The sequence below is a fragment of the Marmota flaviventris genome, chromosome 3 (genome assembly GCF_047511675.1).
Source record: "Marmota flaviventris isolate mMarFla1 chromosome 3, mMarFla1.hap1, whole genome shotgun sequence".
Lineage (NCBI taxonomy): Eukaryota > Metazoa > Chordata > Mammalia > Rodentia > Sciuridae > Marmota > Marmota flaviventris.
The window spans coordinates 14749191-14770647 of NC_092500.1; the positions used below are offsets into that span (position 1 = coordinate 14749191).

The following is a 21457-nucleotide window of genomic DNA, read 5'->3' on the forward strand; positions in this document are numbered from 1 at the left end:
AACACACACACACACGCACGCACACACACACACACACACACACACCACACTCATTTTCACAAAAATATTTTTCATGGATGGAAAACAGCACCAATCCTTCCTCTGTGTGAGACAGTCTCCGTGTTTGCCGGGGTTCTTCCTTACCTCTTCTCCTATCTTATTAATAAAATAAGCAGGCTGCAGCCCCCTGAATGATTTCATGACCCGCTCATGGGTCGTAAAAGCAGTTTGGAAAACTCCGTGGATGGTGTCAGCACACAGCCTGGACTACCTGGTCTGTCCCATTTCACTGTTTATTGGACACAGCCTGGGGCCACACCTTGGGGATGCTCGGCTTTCTGGGAAGACAAGCCCTTCACAGAAATGCCCACCTTGCCAGGCCACCCCTGCCACTCTCTCAGCCTTGTTATCCTCCTGGTGGCCCTAGGAAGGGGCGCTCTGAGTCGTGGTCTGTGCGCTCACCTGCTGTCACTCACCTGCTGTCAGAGGCCAAGCCAAGGGGATTGTGGGCTGGCCCCTCACCTGACACCTTGAGTTCTCTAGTTCAGGGACTTCCTGCCCCTAAGGAGCTCACTTCAGTAAGTACAGGGGCATCATGATCCCCAGCAAGTGACCCCAGTTTTAGGATAACAAGGTTCTCCACGTTAGGAAAAAGGGGTGTCAGAGAGTCGGCCAAGGGGATCCAGGAGCCAGGCCCTGATGGTGGGCAGAGTTCCACGCCTCCCTGCGTTGAATCTGGGCAGGTCGGGGAAGCTCTCTGGGGTTCCCTTTCCTCTGCTGTGAAATGGGGGGAACAGTAATGGCTTGTCTTTCTCCTGGGACTGCTGGGTGGGTGTAGGGCAAGGGAATTAAAAAGACATAATGTGTATCAAAGGTTCTCCATATGCTAAGCAAAAAGTAGACTCTTCACATATGTAAACTAAGCGGAATCAGGCAGTGTGTGCAAACCCAGCCTTGGACTACTTATGGTTCAGCAGGTGGACAAACTATTTCCCTTGCAACGTATTCCTCTGCTTTCTAGAGGGTTATGCAATTTAAATGTGAGATTATAATGATTCAAAGAAGCTTTGAGAACTACGTTACAGAGATTTGGGACACCTACACTTGACAGGGTTTTCTTTTTGAGGACTACGTGGTGTTCACACATCTACTGAAGTTATTTATTATCATTTTTTTGTATAAAAAATCTTCTAGGTGAATAGGAAGGCCCAGTGTCGTATTTCAGTGTCAGAGCAGGCCTGAGTTTGGGGCTGCTCATCAATTCCCATTATGGCAGCCAGGGACAGCCATGCCCTGGTGATTAAGACCCCAGTTTAAAGACAGAGAGAACCAAGACTCAAATATGACTCAAATATCCAGGGAGCTTGGGAAAAACCAGGATCCAGGGAGCTTGCAAAGTCATTTCTCCCCGAAATCCTATTACTCCGGCGTGTCGAGCATTAACTAAGGAGAGAATTGATTCAAATTTTCAAAATCATCTATCATGGGTCCTAAAGAATGACCCATCGTGCCTCTGAGTGCCCACATTCCCACCCATAGAAGGCTGTGCTGCTCTGGGCCTGGTCTGGTCAGGGGAGAGGGGGCTGGGTATGACCTTGACCTTGACAGAACTGACTGCCCCTCCCTCCTGCTGCTGTCCCTTGCTCAACCCAGACAACCACTTCCTCTTCCTCCATCTCCAGTCAGCTTTGCTCCCACCAGAGAAGGGTTCAGCAAGCACCTCACAGACTTGCTGTGATGATTACACAAGATAACATACTTAAAGCCTCAACCTATATCTGCCCTGTTTCCACAGATTGTAGCTTTTTGAATTTATGGTCTGGATTCAAACAGATTTGCAGATCATCTTTGCAAAATCTCTTCCAACTGGGGAGAGGCAATCTTTGGTCAGGTCACTCAGGACACAAAACATGAGAACCACTGCTTTGGATGGGACCCTGGACAAACCCCGTCTGGTCTTCTGTCCTGATGGGGCCCAGCTGCATTTCTCCTCCTGTCCACCTCCCTCTGCCTGGGCGTGGGATGGCCCCCTCTGGCCAATTTAATGCCCTGTCCTTTCTCTCCTGTCTGTTACTGGTCCTAGGGGATGCTATCTACCCTTAAGCAGAAAACCAGGCCACCCAGCCAACAGCATGTCCCACCCAGCCCTCTATGATACACGGACAGTGGTGATGGAGGAGGAGAAGACCACCTAACTTTTACTGAGCGGGTCACTGTGGCAAACCTTTTACATATTCAAGTTCAATTTTCTTTTAATTCTCAGTTGCGCTAAAGGGTAGAGAACCAAATATTTTGGGGGGACAGTAAAAGGTAAAAGGTAAGAACAAAGTCTCTGAGTTCAAATGACCCAGGTTTGAATTCGGATTATATCACTTAATCACTTTTTTTTTATTCACAGCATTTGCCTTGACTTGATATTTTATTATTATATTTTATTTGCTAATGACTTACTGTAGGCAACCAATGGTTTACCTGTCCTTGTGTGTGTGTGTGTGTGTGTGTGTGTGTATGTGTGTGTGTGGGGGGGGTGGTTATGGTGTAGCAATGGGGAGGGGTTGAGTCAGGAGGGGATGGCATCATCCCATGCTGGGGAGGGCTGACCACGTGAGCCTTGGTACCCTGGACCCGCACTTGGCTCTGCTGGTCTGTCTCTGGCTGCACTAAGTCCTGCGGCCCAGCTCTACTTGATCTTCTGTTATTCCAGCACCAGATTCCACTTTAGCAACCAGGAAGCAGCAGCTGGGCGCAGCAGAACTGACTGCCCATCCCGCTGCTGGACGCTGCTCAGTCTGGACGCAGAGCAGCCCTTGAATAGGCAAAGAACCAGCTGGCCAGGCGCAGACACCCACTTGCCGGCTTCCCATGCAGCAGCCAGGGCTTTGACTTGGCTGCTGTGAGCCCTCTCCTCCCTCGATAAAGAGCTTCTCTCCACCTCCTGGCGCGGCTGGGAGGCTGTAAGGGGCTAATACATAGGAACAACCTGGCACAGAGAAGGGGGTCGATAAATGTTTGCTAATAATCTGAGTAAATGAAGTTCTCAGAAGCAAAAGATTTAGGAATTCAATAACCCAGTCAGTGCCAGAAGTCTTTCCCTTACTGTTAAATTTATTAAGAAACAAGATAGGAAATTATCAGAGTTTTTTTTTTTTTTTTTTTTGTTTTTTTAATGCTTGTTCAACTGGCTTGGAAACCCCTTTCTATTTTAAGAGACTTGGCAGCAGGAAACGAATCCAGGGCTGGCTCGGTGAACCCGTTTGTCTATGAGAAGCAAGACCTGCTCCAAGGAGGATGTGCCCAGACCGTGTTTCCCACCAAATGAATTGCACGACAGGAATGTTCTGGGAGGTCTCGTGCCAAGCCACCAGAAGAAGTGAGATGGAGGAGGACAGAGATGGGCATTTCCAGAATCAGGTTCAAGAGCAGGCTCAGATACGGAGCTGAGACATAGGAGGAATCATGGCTGACCTTCCTACAAGAGCAGGGAGGTACTTGTGCTTCATTCTCTGAGCCACACACGTGGACAGGGCCCACGGGCCATGCCTGTCCTCCAAGCTCCCGGGTGGCTGGGGACACAGGCCCACCATCAGTGGAAGTAATTTGATACAACTGCAGAGCAGAGCTGTGTGTGCGTCCCAGGGGGTCCCGCTGTGTGTCCCAGCAGGGGGCCAAGTCAGCCTGGGAGCCTCGGGGTGAATCCAGGGCAAGCTGGGACCCTGGGAAGCAGATGCTGCAAAGCAAAGCTGCAAGAGCACAGATTCTGAAGTCTGTCCTGGGCCGGATCCCAGCTCTGCTGGCTACCAGGGCACCCCCCGGGGCATGCTCCTCTGTCTCCTTGTCGATCCCACGAGACTAGTCATGGCATTACCTTCCGAGGGCCCCAGGAGGAGTAAGTGAGCTTATAAAGTGGGGCTCGGCAAAAATCAACTAATGACTCTTCTTATTATTATATTAGGGGAGGACAAAGGCCCGAGGCCTGTGCTCTGCACACAGGGTAGTGACTGGGGGTGAAGGTGCAGAAGGTGGGAGGAGCCAAACTAGGAGGCGGGGGAGGGTCATGGAGGACCTGGGGCATTGAGCCCCAAAGGGTTTGGGCTTCAAAACTAACCCTTCGCCTCCCACCAGCACGTTCCTCTCTCTTCCCTTTCATTATCCTGAACGGTGGTTTGGGCCTGCTCTCTCCATTTCTTTCTCCCACTCACTCTCTCTAGCCCTTGCTAGCTCCATTTTGGCTGGGTGTCCAGCAAGCTCTTGTCTATCTGTCCAGCCAACCTGAAGAGACTCGAGGAAGCTGCAGTTTTTAGAAAGCTCCGAGTCCAGAGGGGGAGGTCCTGAGACCAGGATACTCAGTGTGGTTGACGGGTGAGGAGACAGAGAGGGGCAGGGACAAGGTAGGATAGGGTCCCCGAGGAGGAGGTGGCCCAAGGTGACCCCACAAGCTTTTCTTCCCCAGGTGAGCCAGAGGCTTTTCCTCTTGGTCAGCTCAGGAGTGAGGGTAGCTAATTAAAATTTGGGCCAGGAGTATCATCCCTGAGTGCAAAATGGGAGATACGCTGTTTTGAAGGCACCGGGTGTGGTACAGGGAGCAGGGTCCGTGGGACGACAGGGTGGCTCTAACACTGAGAGCAGAACGTGGAAAACCCACTGTTAGAGAGCCACAGAGAAGCACAGGGTGACAAGCTCTGCTCATTCACTCACTCAGTAAGTATTAGCTGAGCACCTACTAGGTTCTAGGCACAGTTCTAGGTCCTGGGGTACTAGCAGAGAAATACTGAAAACCCTTACAATCCTGGGTACTTGTGTTCCAAACATATGTCTGTGTGTGGTACTGGGGACTGGGGACTGGTCCCAGGGTCTCGCAATGCTGGGCAGGTGCTCTACTACTGAGCTACATCCCCGCCCATTTTTAAATTTTACTGAGACAGGGTCTTGCTGCGTTGCTGAGTGGGGCCTTGCATTTGAGATCATCCTGCCTCAGCCTCCTGCGTAGCTGGGATGTGCTTCTGTTCCCCCAGTTCCAAGTGTGTATTCGAAAGACATCATTAGACTATGTAGCCACTTAGTGGTGAGTGCCCCGAGGGGGGAATGAGAGGAAGGAAGGAGGATGGGGAGATACTTGAAGGAAGTGAGGCTGTGTGCCAGGCACCCGCCTGTCCTGGGGGAAGAGGGGACAGTAGAGGGGACAGGAAGGGTAAGGGCCTTGGGGGGAGTGTCCTTGGCTGGATGGAAAAAGCAACAGAGGAAGCTGTGGGGGAACACAGCAGGTGGGAGGCCTGAGGGTTGCCCAGGGCAGGCGGAGCGGGCCTCGTGGAAGGCTCCAAAGACTCTGGCCTTGACTCTGAGTGCGATGCAGGTCATTGGAGGGCTCCGAGTGGAAGGACAATGTGATGACCTGGTGGGCAGGGCTACAGCAGCTGGCGGGCTGGGGACAGACTGTGGCTGGGGCAGGGCAGAGCAGGTACAGTAGAGAAATAAAACAAGGACCTTGATGTGAAGGGAAGGTGGAGCCGACGGACTTGCTACCTGCAGGTGGATGTGAGAAACAGAAGGGGTCGAGGATCATTCCAGGGTTTCTGACCTGGGCAACAGAAGGGATGGTTTACCGCTTAGCGCAAGAGGGTTGGGTCTGGGGAAGGTCAGTTCAGCGGGAGGCACCTGTGGGTCGTCCGCCTGGCGATGCGCCTGCTCTCGCCCCCAGTGAGCCAGAGCCTCATGTGTGAGCCCCAGGGTGGCCGGCGCTCCTTCCCTCCTTCCTCTCCCCTGTCACTAGGGACCATTGTCAAGCATCCTTACAAGATTGCGGGTTCCCTCCTCTGCCTGCCCTGCCGGCTCCTCTCCCTGGCTCTGTCTGTACCCCACCAAGTCCTCAGCTCCATCCAGCCCGTAGGGGCTTCAGACAAGAGAGACTGGTTTCCCAGTGTCCTCACTCGTGTCCGCAGTGAGGAGGTCCTGGGCCTGGAAGACTCGGCAGCACCTGCTTCAGACTCCAACTCCTCAGATGGAGCAGGCTCCGAACCCCCAGTGACAGAATGCTATTTCTACCTCCAGCTAGGTCTCGGGTAGCTGTGGGAATGTCCGAGGTCCGCCAGATTTTGGAGACCATCTGGCTCCCAGGAGTAGCTGTGGCCTTTGGAAGTTCTCTGAAAAGCATCTTCCTTGCCTTGTACCCAGAAGTGACACTTGTGGGCACTCAGTGTCATGTCATGGGATAAAACTAAGCCTTGGGGTGTGACGGACAGGGAAATCGTGTGCTAGAGTCATCAAAGTTAAGAAATCATCTTTTGCATTTCAATTAACACAATGGCAACGAAGCAGGGTAAAACAGTGAGGCAGATTTTTAGACAACGAAGACCATCTTGCTCTGTATCAAGACTCTTTTAGAATATTTGCAATCCAAATTCATTCATTGATCTATCCATACCATCCAACCATACATTAATGTATCACCATCCATCCATCCATCCATCAATCCATCCATCACACACCCATCCATTCATCATCCAATTGATCCATTATCCATCATCCATCCATCTACCCATTCATCCATCAATCACCCATCCATCAATCACTCACCCATCCATCATCCATATTCCAGATCAACCTTTAATTACCCAAACTCTCTTGAGCATCTGCTATGTGCTACACATTGGGCTAAGCAACAGGGAATAAATATAGCAGGATGTAGCTGCTCTCCTGGAGCTTGACTTCCATTCATCTATCTACTCATCCATCCATCCACCCATTCATCTTTTTCTGTCCCTCTATCCATCCGCTCCACATAAGGTGTCTGTTTGGAACATTGATGAAAAGTTAAGACACAGACCCTGCCCTCGAGAAACTCACAATCTAGTGGGATGGGTACCCATGCTCATGAGCATCCAAGGTGCTGGAAGAGACGTCTGCATTTGCTACATGGACGACACAAATAGAAATTGGGTAATTCACCTGGGTGGCGTGTCAGGACAGCCTTCACAGAGCAGCTGACCTGGTATGGCTCTTGAAAGCTGAGCTGATGCTCATGAGGTGAACTGGGGGCAGGAGAGGAGGTCACGGGCAGAGGCAAACTGAAGGAGCAGCAAGAGTTAAGGCACAGAGGCCAAAATACTGGCGCACTGTGGGGACTGTAAGAGGTTGGCGGGGGCTGGAGCCTGAGTCGAAGGGGATCCCAAAAATGTGCTCGGGGCTGGATCAAGGAGGGTCTGAGTGCCTCGCTGAGGGCAGTTGAAATCCCGTGGGAGCTAGTTCTGGTGCCTCACTTCATGCCTCCATGAGGTCAGCACTCATGGCTGGCGCTCTGGCCACAGTGCCCACCAAGTTGCCCACATTCAGCAGAGACAGGAAACAGCACTCTCTGCTTTGGGCCAACGCAGAACAAAGCAGGCTCTGCCTCCCAGCTCTCCTGGGCTGAGAACACTGCCTGGGGCTCCTTCTGGTTGGCCGACCTCCTTTTCCATCTCTGCCTCCACATCCAGGGCTCAACCATTTCCTGGGTGTGGCGGAGCAGCCCACCTGGCCGGATCTGCTGTCCTGTTCAGCACTCTCTGACGGCTTCCATCCCAGACTGACCGTCTCCTTCCCCGCCAAGGTGTGGGAGAATGGGGCTACTCAAAAGTTGGCCAAATCCTACCCCAGGTCTCCTCTTTACCACCCGACTCCTCTCTCAGACATTTTTTTTGTGAATTATAAAACCAGGCATGCCTACTTCAAAAACACCAACAGTTTAGGCGGGGGGGAATAAAACGGTAAACTGAAAGCAACCTCCTTTTCGGTTCCTTCCCCTAGTTGCACTGTTATCTGTTTTTCTGGGTAAGATTCTAGAACTTTCCATCATTCTCCTTCATGAGTTCATTCACTCACACAACACATATTTATTAAGTCCAAGCAGTATGCAGGTTCTGTGACGATAAGGGCAGGAGCCACACAACACAGGAGCCCTGTCCTGGTGGGGTGCAAAATTGAGCTGAAGGGGTCACCCAGGATCACACAAATAACTGCACCACTATCGATATGTCATAAGGAAAAAGTACGCCTGATCCCACACCCTCACCACCATGACAGCTGGAGAATGGTTCTAATTAACTTGATTTCATGTAATTACAGAGATTTTTTTTTAGGGTGATCACCACTGTTTCCCTCTGTGAACTGTTTTGAATTTTTTTCACTCAGTTTTCTATAGACTATTCAAAATTCCTACTCATTTATAAAAGTCCTTTCTATATTAAGGAAATCAGCCCTTTTCCTGGCATGCATCATGCACATAAATTTTTCCAATTTATCATCTGCCTTTAGAGTGTGCAAATGGTATTTTTTCACACGGAAGCCTTTTGATTCAGTGCAGGCAAATGTACCACTCCTTCTCCCTACAGGGTCTGCTTCCCAGGTTATATGCAGGAAGCCCTTCCTTTATTTAAAATTATTTTAAAAAATCAACCATGTTTTCTGCTGATAATTTTGGTTTTGCTATTAATATTAAAATTCTGCCCTGACTGCATTGAGAGGTAGGGATCTAGTTTTTGTTTCGTCCAATGACTAATCAATTGTGTCAATATTTGTTGAATGATGCATTCCCCCCTTCCACTGATTTAAAGTAATTCCACTTTATCAACTCTTTATCTCCAGATACAGTTGAGTGTACGTCTTTATTTCCTATTTTATCCCATGGATCTAGTTCTTTCTGTGCTAGAACCAAACCACTTAATTATCGTAGCTTCACAAATGGTTTAAAAACCAAGGTTGGTCCTGATTCAACACCTCTTTAGCTCTTTCTTTCCCAGATTAATTTTAATTCTGATTCACTAACTATCTGAATAGGTCAGTTGGTGAAGGTGAACACATTAGATAGTAGATGAGGAGCCCTGGAGTGGATAAGATTTCTATATCCATAAAAAAAAAATCTTCTGCTGGGTATGGTGGCCCACGCCTGTAATCCCAGCAGCTCGGGAGGCTGAGGCAGGAGGATGGCCAGTTCAAAACCAGCCTCAGCAAAAGGGAGGCACTAAGCAACTCAGTGAGACCCTGTCTCTAAATAAAATACAAAATCGGGCTGGGGATGTGGCTCAGTGGTCGAGTGCCCCTCAGTTCCATTCCAGATACCCACCCGTCCGCCGAACAAACAAACAAAACAAAAAACTTCCCTTCTCATTATCTGATAATACGTTATGTTCCCTGAAGCAATCGGAAGCTGGCTGTTTTCCTGTTGTCACCAACTGTTGGTTGGGTCTGGCAGAGGCTTGTTTAATAGACACGGTCGGAACTAGTGAGCGAGTCCTGGGTGGAGCTGTTTGTAGAAGGAGACTAAGAGGCATTAGAGAAGGTGTCGATGCCACTTTAGCACCCCATCAAGGATTCCTCCCTTTGCAGAAATTAAAGGGAGCTGAAGAAAATGGAGAGATGTCACACCGGCTGTCAGCAGCACTTACGCCAGGGACAAACATTCTCAGATGTGCCTGGACCCTGGGATCTGCAGAAACCGCTTCCAGGTAAAGCCGGGGTGCCCTCTGGAGTGGAAGCTGGGGCACCTGGCAGGCTTCTGGCTGGAAATTCTTTCCACAGAACTTCTGCAGAGCAGGAGGATTATTCCTATTCATAACGAAGGCCCCCAAGGCCTGCAAGATCCTGACTCAGCCACGAAAGATTAAATCACATTCAACCGAGCTTTAGTGTTAAGTATATTTAATTGTGTTCTAAATCTTCAAAGACTGATTATCTTTAATTAAACAGCCTGGCGACTATAGACTTACCACTTATTTGATATGATATAGTAGGGAACTATTCACTAGAATGTTAAATAAGTTGAAATACCCTATGGCTGACCACGTGGAATGAGAGGGTGTGTGTGTGTGTGTGTGTGTGTGTGTGTGTGTGTGAGAGAGAGAGTGTGTGTACAGCCTTCCGAGAGCTGGCTAACTGCTGCTGTTAACACGGTGTAGATGTTAATGGCACATAAAAGCATAAATCTGCCATTTGCAGCCATGCCTGTGTACGCAGATATAAATAACTAATAGGCCTTTCACAATCCATCGAAAATACAAAGATTACTAAATTGGCTTTTAAAAACATTAGAATCCCATTAGACTAAATTCAGCAGCTGATTACAGAGCCAAAGAACCACAAGAGGACTCTAAATTCTCATTTGCTGTTGCTGTTAAAAGGGACTGCATGGCCCTGGGCCCTGGGGAGAGGGCGCAGAGCCCTGGCTAAGGCCTGTCCACCTGGACACGTGGCTCTGGTGCCCCTGTGCTAAGGCTTAGATCCAGGAAAATGTGAAACAGCCCAGAGGTAAGCAGTGAGCCTCAGCTTTTTGTTACCATTTCCCCTGCCTTTCCAAGAAGGCTCTCTGGGCATCTCTTCTCTACCCTCCACCCTCACCCATGTCTTTCACTTCCATGTTGTGGGGCTTTGACGTCTGGGGCCTGGCCGCCCCTCCCACCATTAGCCAATTCCCCAAGAGAGTAAACCACTGGCCAGTGAGCCCAGGTGTCCACAGCGGACCACCCGACCCAGAGCCCACACCACCTGCTCTGTGGGCTCTCTCACTGGGGGTCACTGCCAACCTGCTCTCCTCTCTCTAGGGCTGGGTCCCAGACACTAGCCACAGCCCCTGTGCCTTGGAGCCTACTGAAGTCATTCAGAGGAGCCAGTTCCAAGCCCGTTATCCTGATTCTCTCAATCCTGCCTGAGAAAACCACAGGTGGGTAGGCTCCTGCCCACCGCCCCTGGCCAGCTCCCCATGCACCCTGGGACCCTGGGGCTTCCCCACCGCCCCTCCCAGGTGGGACAGTGCCCTTCCCAAATGGGACAGTGCCCTCCCCTGGGAGCAAGAAACTGTTTTCAGTAGTAAATCACCTTCTCACAAAGAAGGTCTTACTGTTCTCGAATGTTCTTCTAATACACTGTTTTAAAATACCCCATCCTGTGAAATTTTAATGCCATAAGCACACTGAATACACCTTTACATAATGTGGCGCTTTTGAGGGTCACAAACCACTGAGTGCTTACGGGGCGGCTGGGGCCATTGCCTGAGAAGCAGGCTTACCCTGTGGTGCAGTATCGTCCCCGTGGAGGCTGCAGAGAACACGGTGCGGGGCGGGGATGGGGGGCACCCCTCCAGGCCCCACCCCGGCCACGCCCTTCTCCACAGTGATCCCAACGTGAACAGGCCAGAAAACCCGAGTTAACCCGAACTGCAGCCGCTCCCCAGGGACTCCTCACCAAACCTGGCCCAGGCCACCAGATCCCATCTGCCGACCAGAACCAGGGGAACGAGTCAAAGATCCGGGCGACAGGGACCTGCTGCACCCACGGAAGCCCCGCTCCACTGGAGTCTGGTCTTTCAGTGTGGACACGGGTCTGGACAAGAAGAGTCCCCTGCAGTGGAGAGAATGATGGGCCCCCAAAGACATGTCTATGTCCAGACCCCCAGAACCTGGGCAGGTGACATTGGGAGAGAGGACTTTGTGGATGTCACGAAGTTAAGGATCTCAACAAAGAGCTCATCTGGGTTCAGATCCAGAGTGGAACCCACGACACTGGGCGTTGCACGGGCAAGGCAGGGGGAGGTTCGGGCCGGTGCCTGGAGGAGGCCGTGTGGAGACGCAAGAGCCAACCGCAGTGTGTGTCTGCAGCTCAGGCACACCCCCTGGCTGGGGGAGCAGGGAGGGGGCAGATTCTCCCCCACGGCCTCCAGCAGGAACAGATGCTACCGATTCCTTAAGGTCAGACTTCCAGCTTCCAGAATGTTAAGAGGATACGTCTGTGGTTTTAAAGCACTGGGATTGTGGTCATTTGTTACGGCAGCTCCCGGACTGATTCCTCCATGATTTTAAACGCCTCTTCCTGCCTAGAGCAAAGCTGTAAGCTCATGACCCCTCTCTCCCTCGTCAACAACCTTCAATGCCTCCCTATTGCCCTAGAGGACAAGACTGAAATCTCTTATCCAGGACGTAAGGGCTTTTGTGACCTTTATCTAACCTGGCTGTCCAAGGGCATTTCCTTCCACTCCCAAACTGACTGAGCCTTTCCTGGATGGGACCTCCAGCCTCCCTGCCGCTGCTGGCACATCCACGGGATTCACCCTGCCTGTTCCTCAAGGCACAACTCCAATGCCATGTTCTTCAGCGAGCTGCCCTAGACTCTCTCAAATGGCTGGGAGCTCCCCCTTCTTTTCCCACAGCAGGATATCTTATGGGGTATGCACAGTGACCCGGGCACAGTGTTGTGGACATATAATAATACTGATGAAAAATATGATCACAGGTATTAACTATTCAAATCCTTAAAACACCCTTTTGCAGCTGGCATTAGTTTCATTTTACAGATGACAAAGCTGAGGCACAGAGAGGTTAAGTTATTTTCCTAAGGTCACAGAGCTGCTAACACTGGAAGTTAGCCTGTCTGGCCATGGAGATTGTGCTGCTGGGAGTAAAAGGCAGAGTAAAAGGAAATGCCCATAAGATGTGTTAGCCGGCTTTTTTTTTTTTTTTTGCTGTTGTGTCTAAAGACCCAACCCGAACAACTTCAGAGGAGGAAAAGGATTATTTGGGGCTCATGGTTCCAGAGGTCTCAATCCCTAGACAGAAGGCTCCATTCCTCAAGGCTGGAGGTGAGGCTGAACATCATGGCAGAAGAGTTTGGCTGAGGGAAGCAGCTCACACGATGATCAGGAAGCAGAGAGAGACTCCACTCTCCAGATACAAATATATACCCCAAAGCCACACCCACCTGCCTCCAGTGACCACCCAGTCAATCCATCGGGGGTCACTTAGGTTAAGGCCTTAGCCCAGCGGTTTCTCCTCCAAACCTTCTTGCATTGTCTCCACGGGAGCTTTTGGGGGACCCCACACCTAAACCATACATAAGGCATGTTATGAGGTCTGGGCTTTGTTCTGAAACCAATGAAGAGCCACTTAAAGGTTCCTATGGAGGCAGAGGAGTGACCCGGGCACAGTGCCCACAGACTTGGGCTGCTGTCATCAGGGTGAGAGGAGATGGGAGCTGGGGGGTGGAGAGGCAGCCGGCTGGGAGCTGAGTTTCTCAGAGGGGGTCTGCTGTGAGCACACCTGAGCACGGCAAACCCAGAGCACAGGTGCACGGTGTGGAGGAGCCTGGTCCACGCAGTCCTGTGGTCCGGGCAGGGCAGGGCAGGGCCGGGGGCCACCTCCTCTGAACTAGGCTGGAGGAACGGCCCAGAGCCGGGTCCTGGGTCACGCAGCCACGAGTGTGGGGCTGGGCCCGGTTTCCAAGTCAGACACTGCACTAAGGATGACTGGAAGTCACAGAGATGGGAGAGAAGGCTCAGCAGGGGATTCGGACAGAGTAGACTAGCTGGAAGGATCCCTGCCCAGGGCCTGGATGCACCTGCAAGATGCTTTGAACCGGGTTCAAAGCAGATGCAGGCAACCGTGGTGGACGAGGACCCCGGGCCAGGTAACCCCCAGAAAGTGGAGGGGCCGGGGGGCGGGGCCCAGGTCACATCCCAGGAGGGGCATCCACGCAGCACCAGTCACTTGGAGCAGAAGAGCCAGGCCTGAGTCTTCGCAGGTTCCACAGCCAGTAAAAGGTCCTCGTCCTACCAGGGCAAGTTCGTGAGCCGATCTCGGAGAAACCCTTCCACCCGGGAGCCCAGTCCCTGCTTAGATGAGTGTTTTTACTACCTGAATTTTGTACAAAGAAACACGCTTGTAGACAGCCCCTTCCTGTGCGTTCACATGTGTCCATGCACATGCACACACACACACACATACACACAAACACACACACACAGTTGCCCATCCGTCCATTTTTTGTAGTTATGCATGAGTGCTTGCATGCGTGCGTGTGTGTGTGTGTGTGTGTGTGTGTGTGTGTGTGTGTAATCGAACGTCTTCTAGTACAAAGCACTGCTACAGAGAAAAATGACACACTTTTATCCGTGGGGGAGGTTTCTCAACAGATGTGATTACGCATTTTGAAGTTTGCCTTCTGTTATTTAGAACCAGGGAGTCGTGAAAGCACAAACCTTGAAATCTGGGGAGCCATCGACATCACTACACCCAGCCCTCCCCACTCCGTCACAAGCGCTTCCCGAGTGTCAACTAGGTGCCAGGCTCTGAGCCTGAGATAATGGTTCCTCATCAGAGAGTCTATAGACAAAGTGTCTTAGAGATGAGAAAACAAAGCCCAGAGAGGGTAAGTCACTCTTCTGAGGTCACTCAGATTTGGTTGAATCCTATTTCTGGAGAATGGAAAGCTACTTCTGGGTCTAGGTATGAATTGCCAATTTGAAAAGAACTGGAATACAACTCTATGTTCCTATCCCTGTGCGGTTGGCAGAATAATGGTCTCCAATGATAGTCACATCCTGGTCCCCAGAACCTGTGAATATGTTATGTTGTATACAAGGGGAATCAAACTAGTGAACGGAATTAAGGCTGCTAATCAGTTGACCTTAAAATAAGGAAGTTGTCCTGGATTATCCAGGTGGGCTCTGCGTAATCTCAGGGTTCCTAACAGAGCTCACAACTAGCAACAGAGGTGGGTGGAGCAGAAGGGTCGATGGGATATGGGAGGAGGGGGGCAAGTGACTCAGTATCAGAGTAATGAGGTGTGGGGAAGGCTCCACCAGCCGCGGCTAGCGTTGGAAATGGGCAGGGACCCAAGCTGTGGAATGAGGAAGCTGGAGGAGGCAGGGAGCAGATCCTCCCCAGGGGCTTGGTTTTAGCTCAGTTGTGAGCTCAGGACGGTGGAGCCTCATCAGCCCACGTTGGGCTCCTGACCTCTGGAACTGCAGGGCAATACATTCTGTTGTTCTAGGCAGCTCTGTTTGTCACAGCAGCCACAGGACGCTCAGACACACTGAAAGAAGGCTGAGCCTTGAGGGCTCTTCAGGGTGCTGTTCTGAAATGCACAGCACTCATCTTCCCAGAGGGCAGACATCTCTTTTCACTTTAGAACCTAGGATCAGTTTTCAGTCAGGGCGCCTTTGCCTTTTTTCCTTTGGGGTAAACTCCAGAATTTAATAGAGAATAAAGAGATGACCAGAGAATGCCATTTTCCATAGCTTCCTGCCTCAGGCCTTCTACATGCCTCTCTCTCCTCTGGACCACTGTCCCTGACATTTCATTTTCAGAAATGCTCTCGGCGTTCCTTCTTGCACCCCGCTGAAGTGACCTTGAAGGCCAGCAGCTCCCCCCCACGCCCCGAACTTCCTTCCCCTTCTCAGTTTCTGTTCCAAGGCTGCCTTCTGCTTCCAGGACTCCTCAGACTCCTGACCTGGAGGGCGAGGAAGGGGGCTTGGACACGGGGCCAGTCCCGGATTCTGCCCTGTGAGGGTGAAGCTGAGGTGGGGATGAGCCACTTCCAGGAGAGAGACAAGGATGTGTCCACCGTATCAGGGGAAGGGGCTGGTAACAAAAGGCTTCCCCAGGAATTCAGAGAATCAGAACATCAATTTTCTGCTACTGAAAATGATCCCTCCTGGGAGCGTGAGTGATTGTGAGAAGTGCCATGTCATCTGTCATTCAGGAAAGCAGTCACTGTAGACCTGAGTGCTGGTTCTGTACATGTGATAGAGATGATCTTGATGTTGGTGATAAATGTGGATAGTGGTGGCGGTGGTGATGGTGGTTATGGGGGTGACAGTGGTGATGATGGTGATGATGATAACCACAAGGGGGATACTGATGATAGTGGTGAGGGTGAAGATGGTGGTCATGGTGATGATGATGGTGACAATGATGGTGGTCATGGTGATAATGATGGTGGTCATGGTGATGATACTGGCCATGGTGATGATGATGGTCATAGTGATGGTGGCCGTGGTGATGATACTGATGACACTGGCCATGGTGGTGATGGTGGCCATGGTGATGGTGGCCATGGTGATGATGGTCATGGTGATGGTGGCCATGGTGATGATACTGATGATACTGGCCAGGGTGGCCATGGTGAAGCAGTGTTGACCGCAGCGTGGGGTGACGGACAGTGGGAGCTGACACCCACTATGTGGCAGGCACTCCTCTCAGTACTTGCCATATACATGCACATTTGCATCTTTAGGTGGCGGGCAATTTGCCAAGCTGATGAGTAGAGGATGGTGTTCCTACGACCCTGAGCTCACAACTAGCCACAGAGGTAGGTAGAGCAGAGGGACGATGGGCTATGGGAGACTGAAATAGGAACAGTGATCATGATAAATAAGTCAGAGCAGTGGACGGAGGCATGGGCTGCAGACGAGGCTGCCCTGTCCCTTATCCACTCTCTGGTCACATTAAGGAATCACTCTGTGCCTCAGTTTTCTCTTCAGTAACACAGGGGGATAATCACGGCGTCTCCCTCACGGGGCTGGTGTGAGGGTCCCTGACCTGGCGTGTGTCCAGACCCAAACATCCGTGCTGCACCCCATGGAGGCTCAGTCCCCCGCGTTTCTTAGCAGAATTCATCTGAGCCACACAGGGGTACAGATGACACTCTGCAGGTCTCCAGTTGGAGCTGGCCGACCTGCCTGGGTCCGGGGATCAGGCTGGTCCCCAAGCCCCACGGCTGCCTGACCCAAGTCTGGTCTCCTTGCAGAACACGTGAACACAGGACACCATAGCACGGCTGGACAGGTGCAGGGGAGCTGGCTCCACCCACAGGCTGGTGCATCTGGCAACAGGCAATGGTTAAGTCCTCCCAACTGCTGCAAAACATGCCACATCCCCTTCCTGTCCCCCCCTCCCAGCCACCAAGGAAAAGGGATGGCACTCATGAAGACAGCTGGTGGTATGCCCAAGCCTGGGTCTACAAATGCCCCCAGAGAGTGCCCCTGGGGCTCTGGGGGTCCTGGCTGCCCCTGCCCTCCCTATCTCTGCATTTCCCTGGGTCTGCTGGTGACAGTTCCCCTGTGGACCCCCACAGTCTCCTGGCAGGAGCTGGAACTTAAAAGGCCTGCTTTGCAAGCTCCGGGGCACTGCGGTGCCATCTTCCCGTGCTTTGATTAAGAATGATCCTCGGGGCTCTGCTGCAGGAGAGGCTGGGCTCCCCGATGCTGCCGGATCTAGGAGGGAGCACAGAGGACGAGCAGGACGGGGTGCAGGGAGGGACTGCTGGGGACGCTGCTCACGCCCCAGGGAGAGGGCAGGAGGACCTGCTGAGGGGGAGCTGGTGTCCTGGAGCAGCCCGGCTCTACAAGTTTCACGGAACATTCAAGAGAGCAGGAGGTGGGCGCGTCCAGGCCTTGGTGGACTCTCCAATGACCTCTGGCTCCTGGCACCTGCAAGAATTTGCCAGGGGGCGCTGGGCTCCCTGGCCACACCCACCTGGGCCAACACAAAGTGCTCCTGGCCCCCATCTCCTTGCCTTGCCTTCCCAGACCTCTCACAGAGACAGCTCAGTACCCCCTGGGACAGGCCTGTCCCAGGCCCTCCCTGTAGGAGGGTGGAGGGACTGGGCAGGACTCCTGTTTAGGCCACATCTCGGCTGCCCACTGCTTCTCAGGTCTCTTCTGTTTCCAACATCCAGGATTCAACACCCAGGTGAGTCCCACCGTGAACCCCGCCTGGGTGTTGGAGCTGGCCAGAGCTGGACTCTCCTCCCAGGCCTCTGATTTGCTGTGGGTCTCTGAACACGTCACTCCAGCCTCGATCCCTGTGTTGTACAGTGGGGATCTCGGTGCCTCCCTTCTTGGCTCTGCTGGGAGGCCTAGGAAGGCCACGGGGCGTCAGTGCCCAGGCTCTGCTAACACAGCACCAGCTCACCCTTGTCTTGAGTTCTGGAAGCCACACGCAATGCAAGATCAAGGGGCTGGCAGCGCCGGTTCCCTGCAGGGGTTTGAGGGAATCTGCTCCCTGCCTGGCCCGTTTGGCACTTCATCTCACAGCAGTTCCCTGTGCCAGCTTGTCCCTCCCCCTTCTTATAAGGATAGAGGCCCACCTCATAGGATTCACCTTAAGGATTTTGACAGGGACACAATTCAAATCATCAGACCCTGGAAAGACGCCAAGCAGGGTTCTCAGAAATGCCTGGCCTTCTTCCTCCCCAAGAAGAGGAGGCCTCGCAGGCTGAGAGCAGGTTCTGCCCCCTGGAGCCGTTCTGTTGACGGAGGGAAGCTCTGATGTTGGGTAAACACCTCCTGCCAGTGTCCACCTCTGTTCCAGGTCCAGGCCTCCCCCAAAGGGATGCCCAGCCCAGAGAAGCCCTCCACGCTCACACGGAGGCGCCCCCCCGCAGTGATGGCGAAGGGTGGGGCCGGGGCTTGGCCAGGGGAGGCCGACCCAACCTGGGCCTCTCTAGCTGTGCTCCCTTCGAGGACCCCAAGCCGGGAGGCCCCCAGGCTGCCTCCGCCCCTGGGGCTGCTGGGAGCTGGATCCCGGCCTTCTCTCTCTATTTTCTATTTTCTCTGCATCTTGGCCCCGGGGAAGCTGAGCTCAGTCTCCAGCCCTGGGGGTTAATGGGCTCCTGTTGGTCTCTTGTCACTCTGATCCTAACAGCAGCAGCAGGGAAAAATCTCTGCTCAGCACAGTCCCTGATGGCCCCTATTAGCACAAGGTTCCTGTGCAGCCACGGAGCCTCGGGTGCTGGTTTATCTCTGGGGAAGGCAAGTGGCTGCCCAGGGGCGTAAAGCTGATAAACAGGCAGAGAAGTCAGCGCCAAGCTCTTCCCTGTGGCTGTCCCCAAATGTGCCAGCTCTAACTGTGCACTGTTCTCTTTGGATGTGTCAAGTAGGGCTGACTTGGCCTCTGCTAGGAGGTGGGCAGCTCCCATGGGGACCCTTAGCTCATCTGCAGGGGGAGGAGGAGGCCAGGAGAGTCCTAGGGCCTGGGACACAGGACGCAGAAGTGGGGGCAGTGGGCATGGCCAGAGTCACCTGGGATGGTGGAACAGGGTGCCCAGGCCACCACACTAGGAGGGGCCCTTGAGTGTGGGGATGTGCGGGCTTTAGAGCCTGCAAGAGTCAAGGGTGCATCCGGCCATGTTCCCTGACGGACAGGAGGGCAAGGAACTTACATCTCGGATCCTCCCCAGCCACAAGAAGGAGGGAGGAAGGCCACACACCACAGGGCCGGGCTGCAAGTCCCTGGTAGGAGGTAAGATCCCATTTTCAGATAAGAAAATGGTGCATGGTCAAAAAATCACCATTAGAAGGTTCCAGGGTTGGAGGCCATCAGGAAACAGAACAGGACAGTGGGAGCCACTGTGTCCACTCACAAGGTCTAAAATTCCCATCCAGGACCTTAGTCCTCAGGGTATCATCTTACCAAGTCTCCTCAGAGCGTCCTGCCTTCTCTGCTGCTCCCTCCAAAGCCCCTGGACCCCAACAGGCTAGCCCCAGGGGCTCCACCCAGTTCCTGCATGTCAACGCTTCCAAGGCCTCCTACTCACACGCATGGTCACTATGTGCACAATGACACCTGAGCAGGGGTGGCCCTGCCACAGCTCTGGAGTCCTGCAGCTCTGAGTTCTAACTCTGCTCTGTGTGGCTCTGGCCACCGAGGCAGAACACGGCAGTGACGAGGACCTCCACAGAGCCCGGGGCCGGGTGAGCCCCTCGTGGGCAACCCTCGTCCATTCCTGCGAAGTGGATATGATGGAGAAAGGGCCCAAAGAGATCTTTTTTTTTACCTTTTAAAATCCACTTCCTTGAGGTCCAACGTACATCTGAGAAAGTCCATTTTTAGGTATATTTTAGGTGTGGGGCTTGGATGACTCTTGACTAGTGGGAAGCCTGTGTAACTGATCAAGTCCATAAAGCCCCCAACTGAGTTACAGCATTTCATCGTCTCCTAGGCACTGAGACACTTAGGTGGCCAGCCAGGCCACATGGAGCTCTGGTGAGGACAGAGTGCAGCTCGATCTCTGGGTTCCTGCCACCTGCCATGGGAGTCCCCCTCAGCCAGCAGCTCCTGTGCCTGAACCCCGGCTCCTGTGCCTTCCCCCCTCTGCTCTCCTGTCCCTGCAGCGGGGATGCCACGCTCTGCCTTCTGCTTGGCCAGATCTCCTCCTCCCCGAGCTTGGCTTTGGACACCAGCGCCCTTGACGTCCCTGGCAGACCTTGGATGCCGCTCAGCTACTCAATCACTGATGATCAGATATATTTGCATTTTGGCGAATTCTTTTTATTGTCTTTTCCCTCTAATGAACCAGAGGACTCCTGAGGGTCTGGCTGGCAATGTCTGTCTGTGGTTTTCTGTCATCATAAATGAGGCCATGGGGCTGGGCCTGGGGCTCAGTGGCAGAGCACTTGCAGCATATGCGTGGCACTGGGTTCGAGCCTTGGCACCACATAAAAATAAACCAAGAAAATAAAGGCATTCTGTCCAGGTATAGCTATAAAATTTTTTAAAATGAGGTGATCACCCCCACTGGAATGAAAAAGGGTACGATTTTTCAAAGGGTAAATTCACATTTGCTGAACTAGCTCCTGATGCAGGATCTTAGCCGACTCACTCCCCCTAATCAGGGAGGGCTTTGAGAAGGTCACAGGTCACAGGAAACAACCAGGGATGGCAGCAGGTGACATCCACTTCACGCTCAATTCTTAGATCGGCTCGCACCAGTGGTAAGAGGAGGCCCAGAGGGGACAGTTTCCTTTCAGACGCAGTCACCTCTTCCTCTTGCCCATTCACCGTCCACCCCAACTTCCGCCGGGGCAGACAGTCCGGGGTGAGGCTTGGCTGTCCTCTAACGGGAGCACTGTGAGCCACATGGAGATCCTCTTACCGTGGTGCTAAGGAATACGCACCGTGTGGTCTCTGTTAGGCTTGGGAATCATGACGGCACCTGTGGCAAAGTGGTGAATGGAATGACCTCACCAGCCAGACTGCCTGGGTTCAAACCCCAGCTCGTCTATTTACTAGCTGTGTGACTCCGAGAAAGTTACCCAACCTCTCTGGCCTGAAGCTCCTCATCTGTAACACGGTGATAATAAAGTCACTATTTTCAGTGTTGTGGGCCACAGCATCTCAGCAGCAACTCCTCAGCCTGTTTTCCAGGGGTGTGGCCTGATTCAGGAAAGTGGGCCCTCAGGCTGGGGTTGGCCAGCCCAAGTTAGAAGGTTAAAGGGACACAGGCACAGGGCCCCGGGGTGACCACCACCCTCAAAGGTGATGGGGGTCTTTCACAGCTGATGCTCAGCCCAGGCACTTCCCATGGCAGAGCTGTGAACATTTCTTTTAAAATCCTTAAAACCAACCGGAAGGAAAATTAAGGCACAGATGATGACCCGTTTGTTCAAAGTGTGTGTGTGTGTGTGTGTGTGTGTGAGAGAGAGAGAGAAAGAGACAGACAGACAGACAGACACAGAGTATGAGAGGTCCCAATGTCCTCCCTTCCTGACCTTCAATCCTGGGAGCTGTGCGTGGTTTGGGATGGCACCTCGGCCCCTCTCCTGCAGTCCCCTGAGGCAGGGGCCACTGGCCCTCCCCAGGCCCAGCCTGTTCCCAGGACCCTCCCACAGGAAGGCGGGGCCTGGTGCACTGGGGGCTACAGAGCAGCTCTGGGGCAG

General features: G+C 52.7%; 1 protein-coding gene and 1 long non-coding RNA gene across 3 annotated transcripts in view; one reads left to right on the plus strand and one right to left on the minus strand.

Moving 5' to 3' along the window:
• The window catches only part of Abtb3 (ankyrin repeat and BTB domain containing 3), a 259685-nt gene that overhangs the window by 104918 nt on the left and 133310 nt on the right, over nucleotides 1-21457 (minus strand). The window lies entirely within an intron of this gene.
• Nucleotides 9265-12449, plus strand: LOC139705169 (uncharacterized). Its single transcript, XR_011707035.1, has 3 exons — nucleotides 9265-9476; nucleotides 10569-10687; nucleotides 11138-12449. It is a non-coding gene; the product is annotated as an uncharacterized lncRNA (long non-coding RNA).